Source organism: Gracilinanus agilis, chromosome 3 (assembly GCF_016433145.1).
Source record: "Gracilinanus agilis isolate LMUSP501 chromosome 3, AgileGrace, whole genome shotgun sequence".
NCBI classification, from domain to species: Eukaryota; Metazoa; Chordata; class Mammalia; order Didelphimorphia; family Didelphidae; genus Gracilinanus; species Gracilinanus agilis.
Genome location: NC_058132.1, coordinates 465028821 through 465048906, shown reverse-complemented (window position 1 = coordinate 465048906; position 20086 = coordinate 465028821). Strand labels below are relative to the sequence as shown.

At 36.8% G+C, this 20086-nt stretch overlaps 1 protein-coding gene across 1 annotated transcript in view; it reads left to right on the top strand.

The window, feature by feature from the left end:
- Positions 1-6438: 6438 nt before the first annotated feature.
- The window catches only part of TBL1X (transducin beta like 1 X-linked), a 288121-nt gene continuing 274473 nt past the window's right edge, over positions 6439-20086 (top strand). Inside the window, exon 1 of the mRNA XM_044669273.1 lies at positions 6439-6564. The gene's annotated coding sequence lies outside the window, so the exon portion shown is untranslated. The remainder of the gene's footprint in view (positions 6565-20086) is intronic.

The following is a 20086-nucleotide window of genomic DNA, read 5'->3' as shown; positions in this document are numbered from 1 at the left end:
TTCCTTCCCTCTTTCTTTCTTTCTTTCTTTCCTTCTTTCTTTCCTTCTTTCTTTCTTTCTCCTTTCTTCCTTCCTTTCTTTCTCTCTTCCCTCCCCCCTCCCCTCCCCTCCCCCCTTCTTACCTTCTATCTTAGTATGAGTTCTAAGACAGAGGATCACATAACTAAGAAATATCTGAGGTCAGATTTGAATCTTAAGTCTTCTCAACTCCAGCCCAGGTACTCTAACCACTGTGACACTTAGCTGCTCCTCTTTCCTTCCTTCCTTTAGAAACTTATTTTATATTACTTCCTTTTGCATCCTCTTTGTTGTAGTCAAATTAGCCGACTAGTTATTTCCCAAATTTGATGTAACATTTCCCGTACACAAGTCAGAGATATTCCATAGTGCCTATAACACTTGCTACACACATTTGTTAAATTTTTTCATTCTCTAGCTTTCTTCAAGGTCCATCTCAGATGCCACCTCCTATGAGAAACCTTTCCCAATATTCCCAGTTGTTGGTGTTCTCTTGCTTCTCATTTAATTATTATTTTACTTATCAGTATACATGTTGTGTTCTCCCACTCAAATACTCCTTAAGGGTAGGGATTCTCTTATTTTTGAATTGGTCCTACTCCCATTCTGCATAGTAGGACATAATTAATTATTGAATTGAACTGAAATTTTCTTCCAAAACCATTCATTTTTATTCTTTTGATTGAATATTGAATGTTAGGGGGGAAATTTACTTTCATCCTCCCTTTCTAAAAAGAATACATATTATTTTAAAAAATAAAACAAAACAAAAAATATAATTATGTCCTCCTTCTACTAAATGTTGGTAGTTACTTTTAAAATTATTTTTCTCATTCTCCTTTCCCCCCCCATATCTCTGTTAGTCCTATCTCTATTATTATGTTGACCTGTTGATTTTCTGCTCTGCTAGAACATTTTATTGTAGATTGTGCTTTGGCTATTTTTTGTATTGATATTTTCCTATCTAAAGAACAGATTTGTCTCATTGTAATTATTCTGTAGATATGATCCTGTACCCATAACAGTTTCTTTGTTCTGCTTTTTCTATGAGTGAATTGATGAGGTTTCACAGATTTTGAGGGGGAAGTTTGAAATTGATGTTTATCCTGGTCCTTTCATTTCCTAGTTTAATGAGTGATATTTGTTCTTGTATTATTCATTGTTTGGAAAGTGTCACCTGTTTGATGCCCCAGAATTTCCATTTGTTTTTGTTGTAGTTGTTGAATCAGAGATTTGCTTTATTGACCTTTGGTAGTTAAAGAAGGCAGGGAAAAAAGTCAGATGAGCCAGTACCAGGGAATAGAAGTACCTATTTATCAAATAGAGAAGCTCAGGAAAAATGCCTGAACTAATGAACAGACCAGCTGTGAGTGTCATGAAAAATTTGCTGTAGAGGAATGTGCAATAAGGACATGAGAAGACTTAAGAAATGGCAGGCCAGCATGAACATGGAAGGAGAAATTGAGAAGAAAGACCATTCATGTTCAGCTGCTTTTTTAGTTTTGTGGAGTTATTAATATTATTCTGAGAAAATTTTGCTGTGAATTCTTAATCTGTAATCTCTAATTGCGCTGAGGGATCTTGGTTCCTTCTTTTAGTAAAGCCATGCCCAGTATTGGCCAGTGTGGGACTTTTTTGTAACTGTTTTTAAGTGATGGTTTTGTTGTTTCTTTCCTCATGCAAAATCAAGACTGCTTTTGATATATGTAAAGATTTTTCATGAGATTGGCCAGATTGTTAATTTAGGGACTTTGGATATTGAAATTTCTAGGTCAAAATGACCATTTTCTGTGCCAATTTCTACTTCAAATAGCAATCTCAGAGAATCAGAATACTACCAATTGTTGTTATTAGCAACTTTTGTGTTTATGACAAAGCGCGTCCTTCGTTTTCCATTTTCAAAGATAATTATTGCCTGGGTGATCTTGAGCAAGTTGCTTAATCTCCATATCCCTCAGTTTCCCCATCAATAAAAGTTGAGGTTTAGACTAAAAAGTATCTGAAGTCTCTTGTAGCTCTAGATCTGTGGTATGATGAGCCATGAAGGCATTTGATTTAAATTGGTTTCATGCAGATGTAATTTTTCTTTTGAAGTACATTGTGTCTGTTTCCTAGGGCCATCTTGGCAAGTGTGGCTACTTGGTACTGAATTCTTTGATCATGACAACTTTTGTTGTTGTTCAGTTGTGTTTTGGTCATGTCCAACTCTCAGTGACCCCGTATGGGGGTTTTCTTGGCAAAGATATTGAGTGGTGTGTTATTTCCTTCTCCAGCTCATTTTGCAGATGAAGAAACTGAGGCCAATGTGGTTAAATGACTTACCTAGGGTCATTGAGCTGCTAAGGGTCTGAAGTAAGTTTTGAATTAAGAAAAACAGTCTTCTCAACTTTAGGCCTAGCACTTTATCCCCTTTACCACCTAGCTGTCCCTGTTAGGAATCATATAAGTTTCCACCTATTTCTAAACTTTAATTTTGCATTTGGAACTCTCTAAGTGTGAGCTCCCTGTGAACAATGACTTGTTAATGGAAGAACTGACCTATATCCATCTTGATATTATTGTTATACATGAAACCAGAAGGAAAAAGGAAGGTACAAAAAATGATCCTCCTGGCCCATACAAATAAAGGATTGCTGGAGTTGCTTTTACTGTGCATTTAAAGGCAATAAGAAAACAGTCTTAAAAGGAATATTTGATCACCCAGTATTGTAGTGCATATGAAAAGTATTTGCAAAAAGAAAGCCATAAAATTATTGTGATTTATGTGCCATAATTTGTTGTAGAGAATGGTGGAGAAAAATTCTATGACGAATTAGCCAGGAACTTCCAAATTAAATTAACATATATTTTGATAGTAATTTCAGTGACAATGTGGGCATAGGGGAGAATGGTGAAAAGTCTTGGAAAATTAAGTAGGGTTGTCAACTCCTTAGAAGCTTTGTGCCTTTACATCATAAATATTTCCTTTGAGCCCAGAATCAGAGTGTGCTGAACATGTCAAGCACCATATAAAATTTTTTAAAAGAAGATGATTATATTTTAACAGGAATAAAATGACTTTTACTTGTTCCTGGTGTATGAGTCATCCTGAATTACTTGTCTGTGTATTGGTCAGAACAAAATTAAAAATCAATACATAGCAAGAATAAAGAATTAAAATGAGAAAAAGATGCCATATTTAATTAAGAACAACTCCACCTTGACCTATCTGGTCAAATTATGTGGAAAATGGATGAAGCAATGGACATCTTTGCTAATTAAAATTTTGTAGCAAAATTTAGCAGATTAAATTAATTGCCAAAATGTGAAGACCAGAGGATCCCAGAAATCACCTCAGCCAGCAAATATATTGTCTCTTTGCCCAGCAGTGAGGTATGGTAACAATGGACTATAATGGTTTTGAATAAAAAATCCTGTAAGCTGTTATCAAGAACGATAGTGGAAGACAATGAGCCAGTATTACCTAATAAACCAATGAGAAACAGGATACAATTGGAAGGACTTTAATAAATGGACAGAAATAGGAAAAGAATTGCAAAGATTTTTTTTTTAATAAAAAATCCTTTCTCCATCCAGCAGTCAGTCTTAGGACCCCAACATTATACAATCCTACATGTGTTTCTTTTTTTTTAAAGTAATTAATTTGTTTGGATATAGTTAATTCCCTCCTTTCTCTTCATTAGAGAAGGCATCATTTGACAAAAAGATATATGTATATAGAAAACTATACCTTACTTATTTCTGTTTATCAATCCTTTCTCTGGAAGTTGACATACATAAGCCATTCTTCAAACAATATTTCTGTTGCTGTATATATTATTCTCTTGGATTCTGCTTGTTTTCCCCATAAGTGTTTCTTGAGGAAATGTAAATGGTGCTAATTTTTAAAAAATGGAGATAGCAACTGGACAGGACAAATATACACAGAATAGGTTTGTGCTAGATGGGAAAATTTTGAGAAGTTTAAGGCATTGATTCTCAAGGTATATGAAAGTGGGAAAAAACCCGAAGGTGGTGGTGGAGGTGAGGAAAACTTAGCCTTCATTTATCTCCTAGCCTCAAAAAGACAACTGAGAGAATATCAATAAATACCAACCGTCTCCATGTACAAAGTGTTTATGAAAATAATCTACACATGAGTCAAGCTCATCCTTGAGTGGGAAGAAAACAAGGTGCTTTTCCAAGCAGTATTCCACAGTGGACTACTTCTGTATAATAGCATCATTGTCTGAAAATGTAGGTAATATGAAAACCCACTGTGCTTATTGTTTGTGGACTCTTAAAAAAACCCTATTTGATTTGGAAGTGCAAAATGCTGACTTAAAGACTCTTTCAACAGGGTACCTCCAGGCCCTGCTCAGAATTATTTAAGATAATTTAGAAAGATTTAACAGCCTAGAACTTTGATTCCTTGTCTTATTATCATTTGGGGCAGAGGAGTCAATCAGTGGACATTTATTAATTTTTTTATATTCCAGGTACTGAACTGAGGGAATTCTAAGAAAAACAAACAAACAAAAACCCAACCATATTTTAAGGAAGGAAAGAACATACAAGCAGCTATGTATATACAAGCTATATCCAGAGTAATAAGTAAAAAGAAGGAAGGAGAAAAGTATCCTGGAGAATGGAGTATTTTAGCAGGGACTTGAAGGAAACAAGGAAATAGAGATATAAGGAAAGAGAAGTTTTCCAGGTAGGAGGCATAGTCATTGAAAATGCAGTTAAAAGGTTATGCCTCTTCAAGGAATAGCAAGGAGAATGGTGCCAGTGGATCCTTGAGTATGTTAGAAGGAGTAAAGAACTGAGAGACTTTGTTGTATGAGCACAAAAGAATTAGATTTTTTTAAATGGATGGTGAGTTCTTTCAGAGGTGTCTATTTATGGATGCATTGCATCACTGGAACATTGATGAGCCTCTTAAGCAATATCTAGAATCGGTCTAGATACTTGGGAAAACACTAAAAAAACACAAGTGGATGAAGAAGGCCTGCTGTCCTGATTATGACATGTAGTTGGATAAACAACCCATAGAGCTTGCCCATCCGTTGGTATTTCTAGGACAGACGCTGCGAATGAATCATAACCTAACTGCCTGTCAAAAATAGCAAAGGGTTTGTTTTTAATTGGCCTTTCTCCCAAAGGAAATTCTCGCCTTTTAAAAGCCAGGAATCTTCCAGCGATATACAGCTGTGACTTAGTGGAATTTTGTAGCTAAGCAGGAATGGAAATTGGAAGTAGGTTGTTTTTTTTTTTTTTGATGGAGAAAGTCTCGATGATCAGGGACCCCTTTATTAGATTTTTACAAAACAAGAAGCAAGCAGATTACCAGTGAAGATGAAGTTCCTTGTTTTTGGCATCTTGTGTTGTGTGGTGCATGATGCCGGCACATGCTTTGTTCTTCATAATTTTTTCTGCCCAAACCTCTTTACCCCCACAATTTGAAACCTAACTGATATAGAGTATCACACAGTATCCACAGAAGATGCTGGGGAAGCACATCCAAGAAGTGTGTGTTTAGAAAAGCTGAGCTGTCTGCGTGGTGAGGTCCCCAACTGGTGGTCAACATGTGGGCTCATAGCACCAGAGGTGGATCCTTGTAGCTGTGAGTGATGGAGAGTGTGTAGTACCATTAGATTGGCAAGGGCCTGGTTTGGGGGACATTTTTTCCTTTTCCTTGAATCCCCAGTGCTTATGGTAGTTTGTACATTATATTCAGTTGTTTCCATCTCTTCTTGACTCCATTTGGAGTTTTCTCAGCAAAGATTTTGCAGTGGTTTGCCATTTCCTTTTCCAGCTTATTTTATAGATGAAGAAACTGAGGCAAACAGAGTTAAGGGACTTGCCCAAGGTCACACAGCTAGGAAGTGTCTGAAGCCAGATTTAAACCTAGGAAGGTGAGTCTTCTTGACTCATCCATCCATTGCATCACCTAGCTGCCTGGCTTGCTTAATATATATTGAAGTTAACTGACTTCAAGCATAAATGGATTATTAATATGCTACATTGGAGGAAATGTCTGCATAGGCGAGATCTTGGATCTAGTGGCATTTTGAAGCTATGATTTTTATAGATGTTCTTTCAAAAGTTCTTTAGCAATGGAACACATTTGTGAGTCTCATCTGGGATCAGGAGTGTAATTTGTGGTTATGTTTTATTGGTGTGTGTGTGTGTGTGTGTGTGTGTGTTTGATGGTTGTATTTCTTTGGCAAACTAACCCCAGTGCATAGAGATAGAAATATAAAAATTCTGGACCTATTCTCACAATTCTGTACAACCTACACCAAACTAGAACTGTAAGGTAGTAAAACAGTTTGATTTTATGATTTGAACAAAGCCCACGAATTTATCAAAACAGAGCCACTTAAATTTAGAAGCTTATGTGTGTTTTTTCCTCTGCTTAATTTTTCACAGAATAAAGATTACAGTGGAAGGGAAGATTGACATGGTTCAACAGTGTCTTGGAAAAACCCATAACTAGATGTTATTAGAAAAACCCATCACTGGAAAATGAGCACTGGGAATATTACTGATAACTTCTCAAAGGTTCTTTGTTATCTTTTAACAAGCATAAAACATGTGCATTCTTATTTTAATCACATTGACAGTAGAGCATTTAATTTTGACTTCCTCATCTGTTTTCCCTCTTCAATTTTTCACCTTTTTATATATTTCGTTATTAGAAGTAAAGCTCTAGGGTATGTTTTTTCCGTGATGTCTTCAGTAACACAAGGAGCAGAAGATTCTACTCATTGAAGGAGCTGGAGAATGGAAATTTTCCTATAATAGCATTCAAATGAATGAACATTTATTGAGTTATTAGTGTGTGTGAGGTATTGCTGGGCTGGGGAAGTCAGTGCAAAGATAATCCTTACTTTCAAGGAGTTTATATTCACCTTTAGGGGGAGGGAATCAAAAAGAATATTTGAATGTAAAATCACATATAACCATATAATTCAGTGGAACAATTTTTATTAAACTCCTACAGATTACAAGGCACTGAGCTAGGTACCTGGAGTGTGTGGGTGTGTTTTGAGAATGGGGGGGGGGGAAGTGTGAAGGCAGATAAAAGCCAAAAAGAGCCTCTTGAGCTTTTATTGTCTTGAGGATATTGAAAAAAAAATGTTGTGGGTTTTAAAGTATAATTAATACAAATAAGAATTTGAATTTTTCTAGACAAATCCTATAAGAACAAAAAATGGTTGATAGAATTTGCTTTTGTAGTAATGGTTGTTTGATTAGTTCACTCAGATAATACCTGAGTATATCTTATGTGGAAGATATTTTGTGTAACTTCTTCCTTGGCTGATGGAACTAGTCAGTTTGTTCCCTATAGGCAAAAATAAGGGCCAGAATACTTCCTTGAGAGGGACTTAGAGGTCATTAAGTCCAACCCTCCTTATTTTGCCAGTGAAGAAATAAATCCAGGAAGGACAAGTGACTTGCTTCACTTCACAGAGGTAGTAAGTGGTAGGACCAAGATTAGAAACCAGCACTCAGTTTTTATTCATTTACATACATACACACACACACACACAAACGTATATCATAAATATAACATTCTATAAGCAGTTGTTATTTATTAGGCATATATGTTGTGCCGGGCACTGTGCTAAGTGTTGGAGATATTTTAAAAAGGGCAAAAAGCAGAAAATCTGCCAAGATTTCATTGTGGAGTGAGTCAGAGAGGAATTGATCCTGAGATTGTGTTGACTGGGAGAATATTGGTGTCCACAACACTAAGAGGAAAGTTGGGAAGAAAGGAGTGAATTTGGGGAAAAAGACAATGAATGTTTCAGACACGTTGAATTTGAAATGCCTTCAGCATAGCTACTTTGAGCTTCTCAAAAGGTAGTTAATGATTCAAGACTATAACTAAAGAGAGAGGCTAGGGTTGGCTGTATTGATAGATCTGGGAATCGTCTGCAGAGAAATGATCCTTGAAACCATGGAGACTGATGAAGTTATGGAATGGGATATTGTATAGGAAGGAGAGAAAACAGACCTAGCATAGAGCTTTGGGGGATATTCATGGTTAGTGGATGTGGCATGAATGAAGGTCCAGTAAAGAAGTCTGAAAAGAAGAGGTTAGGCAGATAGGAGGAAGAGAAGGATAAGAAAGAGAGAGAGAGAGAGAGAGAGAGAGAGAGAGAGAGAGAGAGAGAGAGAGAGAGAGAGAGAGAACACAATATCAAGAAAACCAAGAGATTTCCAGGAGAAAACATTGATCCATTGGGTCAGAGGCTAAAGTTAGGTCAAGAAGGATAAATTCCCAGCTTTGAGCAAGAAGAAATCTGCCCGTTTCCAATTTAGGAACAATGTCAAGATGTGAATTATCCTATGAGGCTAAGAAAAAATAATTAGGAAAAACTCACTGGATCTTTTACATAAGTTTTCTTCCATTTGTTGCTTGGAGAGGATTTATTTGATACTTGCCCATATGCCAGATTATTTTACAAGGCTGACTAGATTGTGGGAATTGAAAAGGGACCTTAGAAGGTCCCCTGACATAGTCATGGACTGTCAGTTTATTTTGTTTTATTTATTTTATTTGGATTTTCAGTTTAGGACTGAAAGGAAGCTCAGATGTTATCCAGACTTCAATTTACAGATGAGGAAACTGTCCAAATGAGTTAATGGCTGAAGGACTTGATCGTAGGACTTTTGACTCAAGTTTGGTTTTCTCCAGTTCTCTCATTCTGTTTTCATGCTGCCTCCCTTGTCATAGAATCATCTTTTTCTTTACATTGTTTTATTTTGTCTTTTTTCAGAGATCAGAGATTCTCTGACCTCTCTTCCAATGCACACTGAATTATTAAGAATATAATAAAAACTATTGATCTCAGTCCTGTATTCTAAACCCATTTCTTTTTTTCTATCAGTGATAAGGAATGGCTAGTTGGTGCTTGAACACATGGCTGATGAGGATATTATTGGGGATGAAGACACTAAACAATAACTCTAGTCCAACTATCCATTATATGGAATTAGGTCTTAATCAATGATACATGTAAAATCCAGTGGAATTGTGCATTGGCTAAAGGGGGTTAGGGGGGATTAGGGAGAGGGAAAGAACATGAAACATAACTATGGGAAAATATTCAAAATAAAAATAAAAATATAATTTAAAAAAGGATTGGATAGTTGGCATATTCTATGGTAGATATAGGCTTTTTTTCCCCTTAAAATTTACTGATCTGAGGATTATAGGTTTACTTGTTACCTAGTCTAGCCCCATCTTTTGACAGCTGAGTAAACCGGGGCAAAGCAAGGTTAAATGATTTGTCTAAGATCATATGTGTAATAAGTGGATTCAAGCCCTTTGACTGCAAGCCCAGCATGTTTTCTACTACCATGCTGCCTCTTCACAGGTCCCATTTTTCTACCCTTTAATCATTGTGAAATTCAATTTCCTTTTTTCTAGTGACTAATATAAATTATACATCATAGTACCATTGGCAGCTGTAATCTCTCATGATTATTATTAGCTATGTAAATCTTCCTTTATATTTATTTTAGTTTGGAAAGGAAGTCATGAGACACTTATGATAAAGAAAAAATAAATAATCCAATCCTAAAACAATAGACCACAGGGCCAAAATATCAGTTTTATGCCCTGGTGTTGAAGATCAGATCACTTTAATAACAGGTTCCATTTCAGAAGCATTTAAGCACTTGCCAGGTACATGAAGTTGACCCATCCCTGCTCTCATGGCATAACTTTTTAAGTGAAAGAGAAGTGAAACTAAAATGTGATTTAAAATCTGAGGAGGAGGAAAAGGTCATAATCTAATGGGGACAATCAAGAAAGTCCTCCTGGAGGGGTTTGAAGGACAAATAGGAATTTAGCTGGCCTGGGAAGGGTGAGAGGGCATGTCAGGCATAGGGAACAAGGCAAGAAGCAGGTAGGAAAATGTAGGACATTTTCAGGCGACCATGAATATGACTCCCTTCATAGAGTGCACATGGAACGTAGTAGTAGTAGTATGAGCTAAACCCAGAGGGGTAATCATAATGGTTGCATAGCATGGAATACTCGGAATACCAATTAAAGGAGTTTGAATTTCCCTTGGTTGGCAGTAATGAGCCATCGAAGGGTTTCGAGCAGAGGAACGACATCTGGTCTATGCCCTGGAAAGATTTGACAGCCATGCAAAGGATGGTGTGCCTGTTGTTAGGCTTTTTAGGCTATAAGTGAGTATAGAGAAGCGGATATAAGTATATACATAAAGACCTAAGCTGTGGAACTGAAAATGAGAATAAAGAAGAAGAGGAGACGTGTACTAATTTATACAGCAAAGGTGGAAATAATGGGATCTCATAGCTGGTTGCCCATGAAAGTTGAGGAAGAGGGAAATTCCATGAGATATTATCTAGCTTTCTGTCATGGGAGAACTATCTGAATGGTGGTACTCCAGAAATAATGCGCCAACAAAGTAGATTCTGGCAAACAGATAATCAAGTTTTCCACATGCTTCATTTGAGGTCTGGACCAGAGCTCTGAGAGAGAAGACAAGGGCTGGAGAGGCTTATCAGGCTGTCAGGCATGCTCTTCTCCTTGATTTTCTTTTCTCTCCAGGTTTTTAGGACATTTATTCTCTCTGGGTTCTCTTCCTTCCTCTCTGACCCATTATTCTATCTCCTTTGTTGGTTCTTCATTCAGATCAGGTCCCCTGGATCCACAGGAGAAGGAAATGGCAAAGCCCCCCCACACCCTGGCTAAGAAAACTCTGTGGATAGCTACTATGTGGATCTCCTTAGCTCCCATGGATTCATTTATCCTGTCCATGTTGAGGATTCTCTACTATATTTATTTAGTCCCAAGCTCTTTCCTGAGCTCCCTTTTTCACATCTCTAATTACCTATTCGCCATCTTGCACTGGATGTTCCATAGTTATTTTAAACTCAACATTCCTTTCCCCCATACTGTCTCTCCTTCCACATTTTCCTGTTCTTGTGGAGGGTACACCAGATGCTGGTCAAGGGTCATCCTTGACTCCCATCTCTCTCTCTCTCTCTCTCTCTCTCTCTCTCTCTCTCTCTCTCTCTCTCTCTCTCTCTCTCTCTGTCAGAAAGCTGGTCAGTTTCATATTTCTGGTGTATTTCGCACACGCCCACTTGTCAGTTTCACATGGTCATTTTCATTTGCCTCTTCTTCCTCCCCTTCATTGTGTTTCCTGGCTTCTTTCAAGTCCCTGGTAAAATCTTACTTTCTTTTTTTTTTTTTTTTTATAATTCTAAGATGCCACTTTATTCACTGATTTATTTATTTATTTATTTATTTAAACCCTTAACTTCTATGTATTGGTTCATAGGTGGAAGAGTGGTAAGGGTGGGCAATGGGGGTCAAGTGACTTGCCCAGGGTCACATAGCTGGGAAGTGTCTGAGGCCAGATTTGAACCTAGGACCTCCCATCTCTAGGCCTGACTCTCAATCCACTGAGCTACCCAGCTGCTCCCTCTTACTTTCTTTTTGAAAATTTTTCTTATTGCTTTTTCTTGGTTAGCTATTTCCAGTTTATCTTGAATATAACTTCTTGTTTCAACTGTTTGCATAAATTGTTAGCTCCTTGAGAGTTGAGGCTGTTTTTCTGCCTTTCTTCGAGTCCGCAATATTTAACACAGTGTTTGGCACATAGCAGGCCTTAATAAATTTTTATTGACTTTTTGCTTGCCATTTTACTTTTTTACCAGTTCACTTACTAAAACAGTTGAATCCTGCTATTCAAGGAAGGGGAAGGGGCAGTTTGATAACTCAGGGGAGTGAATTGAAGTGGGAAGTAGGATCGTCTGTCTAGGTCAAAAAAATCTTTTCTCTAAACACTTAGCTTATGAGTTTTATGTGTAGATTGTTATTATTGTTGTTCAGTTGTTTCACTTATGTCTGACCCTTTGTGATCCCATTTGGAGTTTTCTTGAAAAAGATACAGCAGTAGTTTTCTATTTCTTTCTCTAGCTCTTTTTATAGCCAAGGAAACTATTTTATTTTTTAAAAACTTTTACCTTCTTTCTAATATCAGTTGTAAAACAGAAGAATGGCAAGAATTAGGCAGTTTGGGATAAGTGACTTATCTAGGGTTCCAAAGCTAGTAACTGTCTAAGACCAGATTTGAACTTGGGAAGAATTCATCCTGACTTCAGACCTAGCATTTCTATCCTCTGCATCAACTCATTGCCCTTCTTTATAGATTTAAGGCACTAATTTGGTTTTACTCTAAGGTACCTAACTAAGCTATAGCAATTTATTGCAAATCAGCAGTAAACTTAAGAAGTTTGTAATTTAAAATTGAGATACAGTTATTATAGAGGGACAAGTGGCAGTTAAATAAGAATTCCAGTATATTTGCCCAGGTCTAACATCTCCACATTATAAATAGCCTAAATGAATTCATCCATTTATCTCACACACAGTCTTAAATTTTACCTGAGCGGGAGAAATTGTTTAAAAAAAAATCCTGAGGGATTATTTTGCTCACCTGATTGGGTTTAGTTCATTCAATTTTAAGTCAGAATGCTAATCATAAGTCTGTGACAAGAAGTGTCACCTTCAGCACCTGTGCAAGTCTGTTATTATCTACATATTAGAATTGTAAAGGTACTCAAAAAATGAAACCGGGACACCTTTCATCATGGTAATGAAAGTATCAATTGAGATGATATATTAAAAAAAAACTTTGCAAACTTTAAAGTGCGACATAAATGTTAGTTATTAATATTGCTATTTTTCATGGTAGTAGAAGTAAGTAAAATGAGAATGCAGGATCAAAATTTAAAGCATTAAAAATAGAAAAAGGCACATATTCACTAAAGGTATGTTACCTTTTATCAAAATTTAGACTCACATGAAAAAAATCCCTTAGGGGAAAATGAATATTGAGTAGATGGATAGATTTGAGGACACAGCCCAATAAAGTTGCTTTGTATTTGAAAGCAGCCCCTCAATTTAGTAGCATATGAATTTTTCATCTCTAATGGGTGGATGGGGAAGCAAAAATAGCCAGCATTTATTAAGTGCCTACTATATATAGTGCATTTAGTTACTTGATCCTAAGGGATTTGACTTTGGAAAAGAGGAATGACAAATGCACAGACAGTGATAATGCTAGTTGTAATTATTAGGCACAAAAGAGAAGGCAAAGGGAGTATAAGAGGAATTAGTGGAATAGTTGCTGTAGGAGTCAGCTCAGATTGAAACCCAAATTGGAGCATATAGAGAAGGGAGAAATCAAAGCATATTAATTGATCACATTTCCAAGGGAGATTATTTTAATGATTCCTTGAACGGACTGTAGATTGCACTGTCACCTGTAGGGCATGGCCACTTCCGAGACCAGATTTTAGAAGTCTGTAGTAATTCATTTGGGGTCATTTGTGAGGGAGATCTTCTTGGCCCTGCAAATGGGGAGAAATTAAAAAGCTCTTATCCTGGATTGCATTTGTGACCCCCTCCTGTGTAGAAGAAATTGGTCAAAAAGAAAATGATGACAGATCAAACAAAAGGGCACAGTCACTTAGAGCATACTCTTAAATTCACTGCAAATAGACTTTGTACCTTCCTTGTCATATGGACACTGTTTCTAAGTGCCCCTTAACTTCTCATTTTAAAGCACATAGTTGTCTGTCAAAATAGCTGAGACCCCAGAAATGTTCCACATGTACAGTCATGGAACGAAACTGTCATTCTGCATTGGGCTTTGAACCAGGATTTGTGGGAACAAAGGGTCAGATCTAGAGGAAAACATGGATATTTTTTTTGAGACACTATTGAAAAGGCGGGGGGGGGGGGGAGAAGCCTGAATGCCTACTCCCATTTCCAGGCACCCTTTTAATTCTTTATCCAAAAGCTGAATACAGATAAACAGCAATTTAAATGTAATATTTACATAACCTACAAAAATCTGGGTCAGTCTAGCAAAACATGGACTCTGAGGTTAATTCAGTCCCATTGAAGGTCTTAAGAGTGCCTCATGAAGGCTTTGCTAGGATTCTTGTGAAAAGGGTGGTTTGGATGTTTTATGTTCATAAACTACCTATTTGGCAGTGTTCCTTTTTGTGTGGAAAGTTTCTAAAGATTGCCATTAGTAATGGCAAGATAATTAGGGGGAAAAAAATCCCTGCCTCTCTTGAAAGCAAAGACTGTTTATACCTCGCATAGTATGAGGCACATCATGATAGTTGTTTTTTGATCAATTGTATATTGTCTAATCTTTATTAACTCCCCTATTTTAACAGAAGCAACTTGGAATTAGAACCCAAGTTCAAATCCAGCTTTAGACACTTAGTAGTTTTGTGACCCTTGGCATGTCACTTAACCTGTAACTGCCCCAGTTTCCTCAGCTGTAAAATGAGGATAATAACAACACTTACCTTGCTGGGTTATTGTGAAGATCAAATATGATCATCTTAAAAGTGTTTAGTTGAGTGCCTGGCACATACTAGATGCTGTGTAAATGCTTCTTCCCTTCCTTTCTCCCTAGATTTTCTAATGCCAATTAAATCATAGGTCTATTCCTTATCCCTAAGATAGTTGAACAAATAACCAAAAAAGGAAATGAGAATATAATAACACGAATGAACAAAGTCTTATAGAATGAGAAAAATCATTCCCTGCTGAGGAGTCCTTGAGAAGGTAGGAATTATGCTTTTCCTTGAAAGATGATAAAGATTTGAACAGGCTGTAGAAAAGAGGAGCAGGGAGGGAGAAGAAATTCAAAACATAAAAGTATGGAGGTAAGGGAAAAATTAAATGGAAAATCAAGTTTTGAACAAGTAAAACTTGTCAAGATGACATTTTGCATGATGTATCATGTTTCTCCAATGTGCCAATACATCCTGTTCTTCAGCTGTCAATTGCTATTATAAAAAATTTATATTTTGATAATTTCTTTGAATATATTTTTAAAAACAACCTAGTTTCAAAATTGTTTAAGGAACTGTTGCCTGAAAAACAATGTTAATGTGATTAATTCATTCAAATAAGATCTATTAAGTATCTTCTGGGGATGGTATGAAGATTAGATAAGATACTAGTCTAATAAGAAGACACAAATGAGTACCTCTAATAATAGACTTTCCTAAGTGCATCGGACAGTTGCAAAACAAACTGTGAAATTTCAGTTCATATAACTATAGAATATTCTTATCTTCTATGTTTTGATTTTGAGGATCATAGGATTTCGAGTTTAAAAAATTTAGTCCCCCTCATTTTTAAGATGAGAAGATTGAGGATCTATGAAGTTGACTCCTTCTGGGAGGGGGTAGCTAGATGGTAAAGTGGATAGAACCTTGGGCCTGAAGTTAGGAAGACCTGAGTTCAAATCTAGCTTCAGGTACTTACTAGCTGTGTGACCCTGGGCAAGTCACTTAACCTTGTTTGCCTCTGTTTCTTTATCCATAAAATGAGCTGGTGAAGGAAATGGCAAATCACTCTGGTATTTTTGCTAAAAAAAAAAACACCAAAAAACCCAAAACAAACAAATTGGGTTCTGAAAACTCAGGCATGACTAAAACAACTGAAAAACAGCAATTCTATCCGTCCTTAGTGAGTCCAATGTTTGGCTTACAACTAGAGATTCAGGATTGGAACTCAATGACCTGGAACTTAATGTCCACATTCAGCCCCCTTAACTATACCAGCTGCCCTACGGGGAAATTAAAATTTCTAATTGTGTAGTATGTATTTAGAAATCTTGAACCCTTGGACTTCATCTCCCAGAATTCTTTTTCTCATTACAAAATTTCTTTTTCTTTTGCCCCCATGTTGCGTCCTCACATTTTGTTCATAAGTTGGCTGTAACTAACTCTTCTTTCGCAACCGCGACCGCGTTCGCTCCCTCTTTACTCTAGCTTTTTGTTTTCCTTTACTTTGTTATTATTAAAATAAATCTTATTAAATGTAATACTTGGAGTTATTGTATATTAATTTTTAAGCTTACAGCAGTAGACTACTTTAGAAACTTGAACAGTTCTTGATTCAGAACATTTATGGAAAGACAAAAGAACCTTCCCATTGGTTGTTTTTAATATTTCATTGTCCCAATGCAAATCCTTTTCACCATCTGGACTCTTGTTTTACTGAATTTCACAGTGGTTCTGAGCCATTTGCAATTTGAAGAAAGGGCTTGGTTGATCCAAGACTGCATGCTGCTATGAAGTGTTGATTCTACATCGTTCCCTGTAGGAGTAGGCAGAAGGACCCAGGAAGCTGGCTCCTCTTTTCAGTGCTTTTGCACATAGTTTAATAATAAGTTTTGAATTTTATGGGGGATTTTTTTTTATTGACTAGTTCTTCTTTGGTTGCAAATACTTGAGAAATTCTAAGACTGGCCCCAAGATTAGCTAGAAGAAAAACAAAAGTGTGGTACTTCAGGGTCTTCATGTTAGGGTCTTTGGTCCAGAAATGTTGGGTACCAGGAGTTGGGGAGAGAAGGGAGATTAGATGAGTAGAGAATGAATTTGGCCCACATTGAAGTTGTGGTGAGGGCTCTGGTGTGCCCTGACATGTATTTCTTTGCATTGAAACTATGTTGAAAACCTCTGAGTTGGGAAGTAAGACTAAAGAGAGCTGGCTTTGATGGTAGGAAGCCCTGGATTCATGTTCATCCACTTAAACCTGTCCATGTCCTGGGCAACTTTCTAAGACTTCTTAGTTTTAGAGAAGGTTCTGAAGAGGGACTTTCCTCACCTGGGGAGTTCCTTCTATCAGTGAAATCTTAAAGCCATCCCCCTAATCCTTATTCCTCCATTCCTATGTTTGTTGAGATAGTTCTTTGATTGATTGACACTCATTTTCTTTCCATTTCTTTGCTAATACAAAGAGAACAGCAGTGGTTTATTTACAAGTCTAGTTCTGGGCAAGAAAAAGGAAAAGCTCCCCTATCAAAATCAAGGGTATTTCTAGAGGATGAGGATGAGTCCCAAGTGCCAGGGGGAGGAAGATGGCGGAGGAAGACGGCATGGTGCAGAGATGACCTGGAGATTCTAAAATGCCTGCTGTGTGCAAGGCAGGGTAAGACATAATCCTTGTAGCATGGAGATTACCATCTACTCAAGATAGCACAAATACACAAATAATTGCTGTATATCAATTCCCCCTTCTTGTCTCCCCCAGCCCCAGAGCATTAGCAAACACACTGTGACTTCCAGCAGGGAAAATACCCTTCCAAACATTCTCCTAACGCAGAAAGCTATTATCCCTAAACTGACTTAACACATCCCAATTGTGATTTGTTTTTGGCTGCATTTTCACAGCTGTTCTCCGTCAAAGTGCATCTTTTAGGAGATGTGGGGGAAAAAAAACCCACACCACAGGGGAGTATGAGCTTAGAGTGGGGGTGAAGGCTGGTGGTCTAATGGGTGCTACCCTGGCAGAAAGGATGAGAACAGATAAAAACAGAGTGAAAGGCCAATAAAAAATCCTGGCCATCAACTTGGCCATTCTAGCTTTTCCCTGGTTTCCCTTGGGAGAGCGGGACAGAGCTCACTGGGGGAAGTTAACTGGCCATGATTGTGAAGACTTGGCGCCCTGAGGCGGGAGTTGATGTTTTAGTGTAAACAGAAAATCCAAAGACCTGAATGCTGAACTAAAATCCAATAATGTGTATATTTTCCAGGATATTGGACAAGATTAAGGAAACTAGTGCAATCTTTGGAACCAAAAAAAAAATGTTAGAAATATGTTACATATAAACGCTTCTCCTTCATTCCCAAATATTACATTTGATGGGTATTTAGGGCAGAGTCAGCTTGGGGACGAACCCACATTTCTTTAAAATGATAGGGTTGAGACTTCAAGAAGATTTCAAGGATACTGTTCTTTCCTTTTATTTTGAGAATGTTATTAATTATGTTGTATCACTTTCTCTTAGTAATGACAAGGGTACTTGTAATCATCTTTGTGTAGATTATACAGCGTGGGGTAGAAGGATGTTCCTTGTTTTTTGTTTTTTAATTCTTTTCTGGCTGAGTATTTTATCTCTGAAATCATTTCTTTGACTTTACAGCTGAAGTACATTAGAAAGTATAAATGGTAATAGGACCACATATTAGGTTCGTGTTTTGTTTTTTTTTCAGATTGTGTAGAATAAAGGAGGGAGCATTTGACTATTTTCATTCATATTTGAAGAATTTTGTTACTTTTCCCATTGTGAGATATATTATTTTCCTTTTCAAAATCCACCAGCTGTCTCAAGGCTCTTAGTAATCTGATTTTAAGGAGTCAGTGTATGACAAAAGAATAAGTATAAACTTTGGCGGTAAAAGATCTAGGCCCAGATCTTGGGCACATCTACAGAAGTTATTGAAGGAATGATACTTTCCATCCCCTATTTCCTTCCTTTTTCCCTGTGGAAGTATAAACACCAGTTAGGGAAGGCAAGTCTTAAAGCTAGATAGCAACATAGTATGGATTATTAACTTGCTATGTGACCTTGGAAAATAATAATTGAACTCTGCTTATTTCTGCTCTTGTCAGTTTCTTTCTTTTTATTTTTTATGGGAAAATATTCAAAATCACTTTATCCATTTGTCCATTCATTTATTCATTCATTCATTTGTTTATTTATTTGTTCATTCATTCATTCATTCATTCATTCATTCATTCATTCATTTAGTTTTAGTGACAAATTTCCATATAAGTTTCCCAAAGTTACATGATCTGTATTGTCTCCCTCCCTTCTTCCCTTCCTCTCCCAGAGCTGACTGACAAACAATTAAATCTGGGTTATATCTTGTCAATTTCTTTATTTGTTTTTTTTAATGGGAAAATGTTTGAAATTACTATTTTAAAAAATTATTTATTATTTTTATTTATAATTTCCACATAAATTTTCCAAAGTTCTATTATCTCTATTATCTCTTTCTCTTCTTCCCTTCCTCCTCCCAAAGATGACAACCATTCAATCTTGGTTAGATCTTGTCCATTTCTTTCATTTTTTTAAATGGGAAAATGCTCTAAGCTACTATTTTCCAAAATAAAAAAACATAAATGAATGAATGAATGAACGAACGAACATTTATTTATTTATTTATTTTGTTAGCGCTTTTCCATGTAAATTTTCCAAAGTTCTTTGATCCGTATTGCCTTCCCTCCCTAATTCTCTCTCTCTTCCCAGAGTAGACAAACAATTCAATCTGGATTATATCTTGTCAGTTTCTTGAAGGACCCCCAAGATTCCTGACCTCTCAGCCTCTGCTTACTCTGTGGACCTGAGTTTGATTCCCTAAATCTTCCATGTTGTATCTTCAATAATCTGGTAATTAGCTAGCTACTCCTTTGCCTCTGTGGGAACCTAGAATTTTGATCTCTTGCCTCATCCTGAAAAGTTTGAGCTTTCAACTCCTGGATTATGGTGTTGTTGCCTCACGATGTCCCAGTTCTTATGTTACAGGCATGTGTGTCACATAGGGAAGCAGCAGGCAGGTATGTGGAGAGGGGCGGAGGTGTGGAGTGAAAAGGCTAAAAAATAGAACCAATAAAAGAATTTTGGAAAACAAGAGTGTCTGTCAATTGGGGAGTAGCTAAAGAAATTATGGTATAGGATTGTGATGAAATTCCACTGTGCCTTAAGAAATGATGAGATGAATTAAAAAAATAACTTGAAAAGAACTACATGGAGTAATGAAGCATGAAAGAGGAGAACCAAGAGAATATTCTTTACAGTTATAGAATTAATATTTGAAGAATTACTTGTGACTGTTCACTTCCAGAAAAGGAATTGAGAAGTGGAAACATGAAAGACATAATCCAATTATTTTGTCAGATGGTGCCTTCTAGGGTGTGGGAAAGGGGCTGAATGAATGAAAGAAGGAAAGAAGGAAAGAATAAACAAACAAATGATTAGATAGATAAATAAAAAGCAAGACAACAAACAAATAAATAAATAAATACGAGAAAGAGAAAAACATGAATAAAGGAAGAAGAGATGGGATGGTCAGGGAGCAAAAGATGGAGATAATGAGTGGACAGCCAGATTGCTCCACTGGCATCCCCCAGATTTCAGGAGAAATCAGGGTAGGTTTCCAGGTCATTAGATAGCTCTCCTGAGTCATACTTTTGGGAAAATACAGA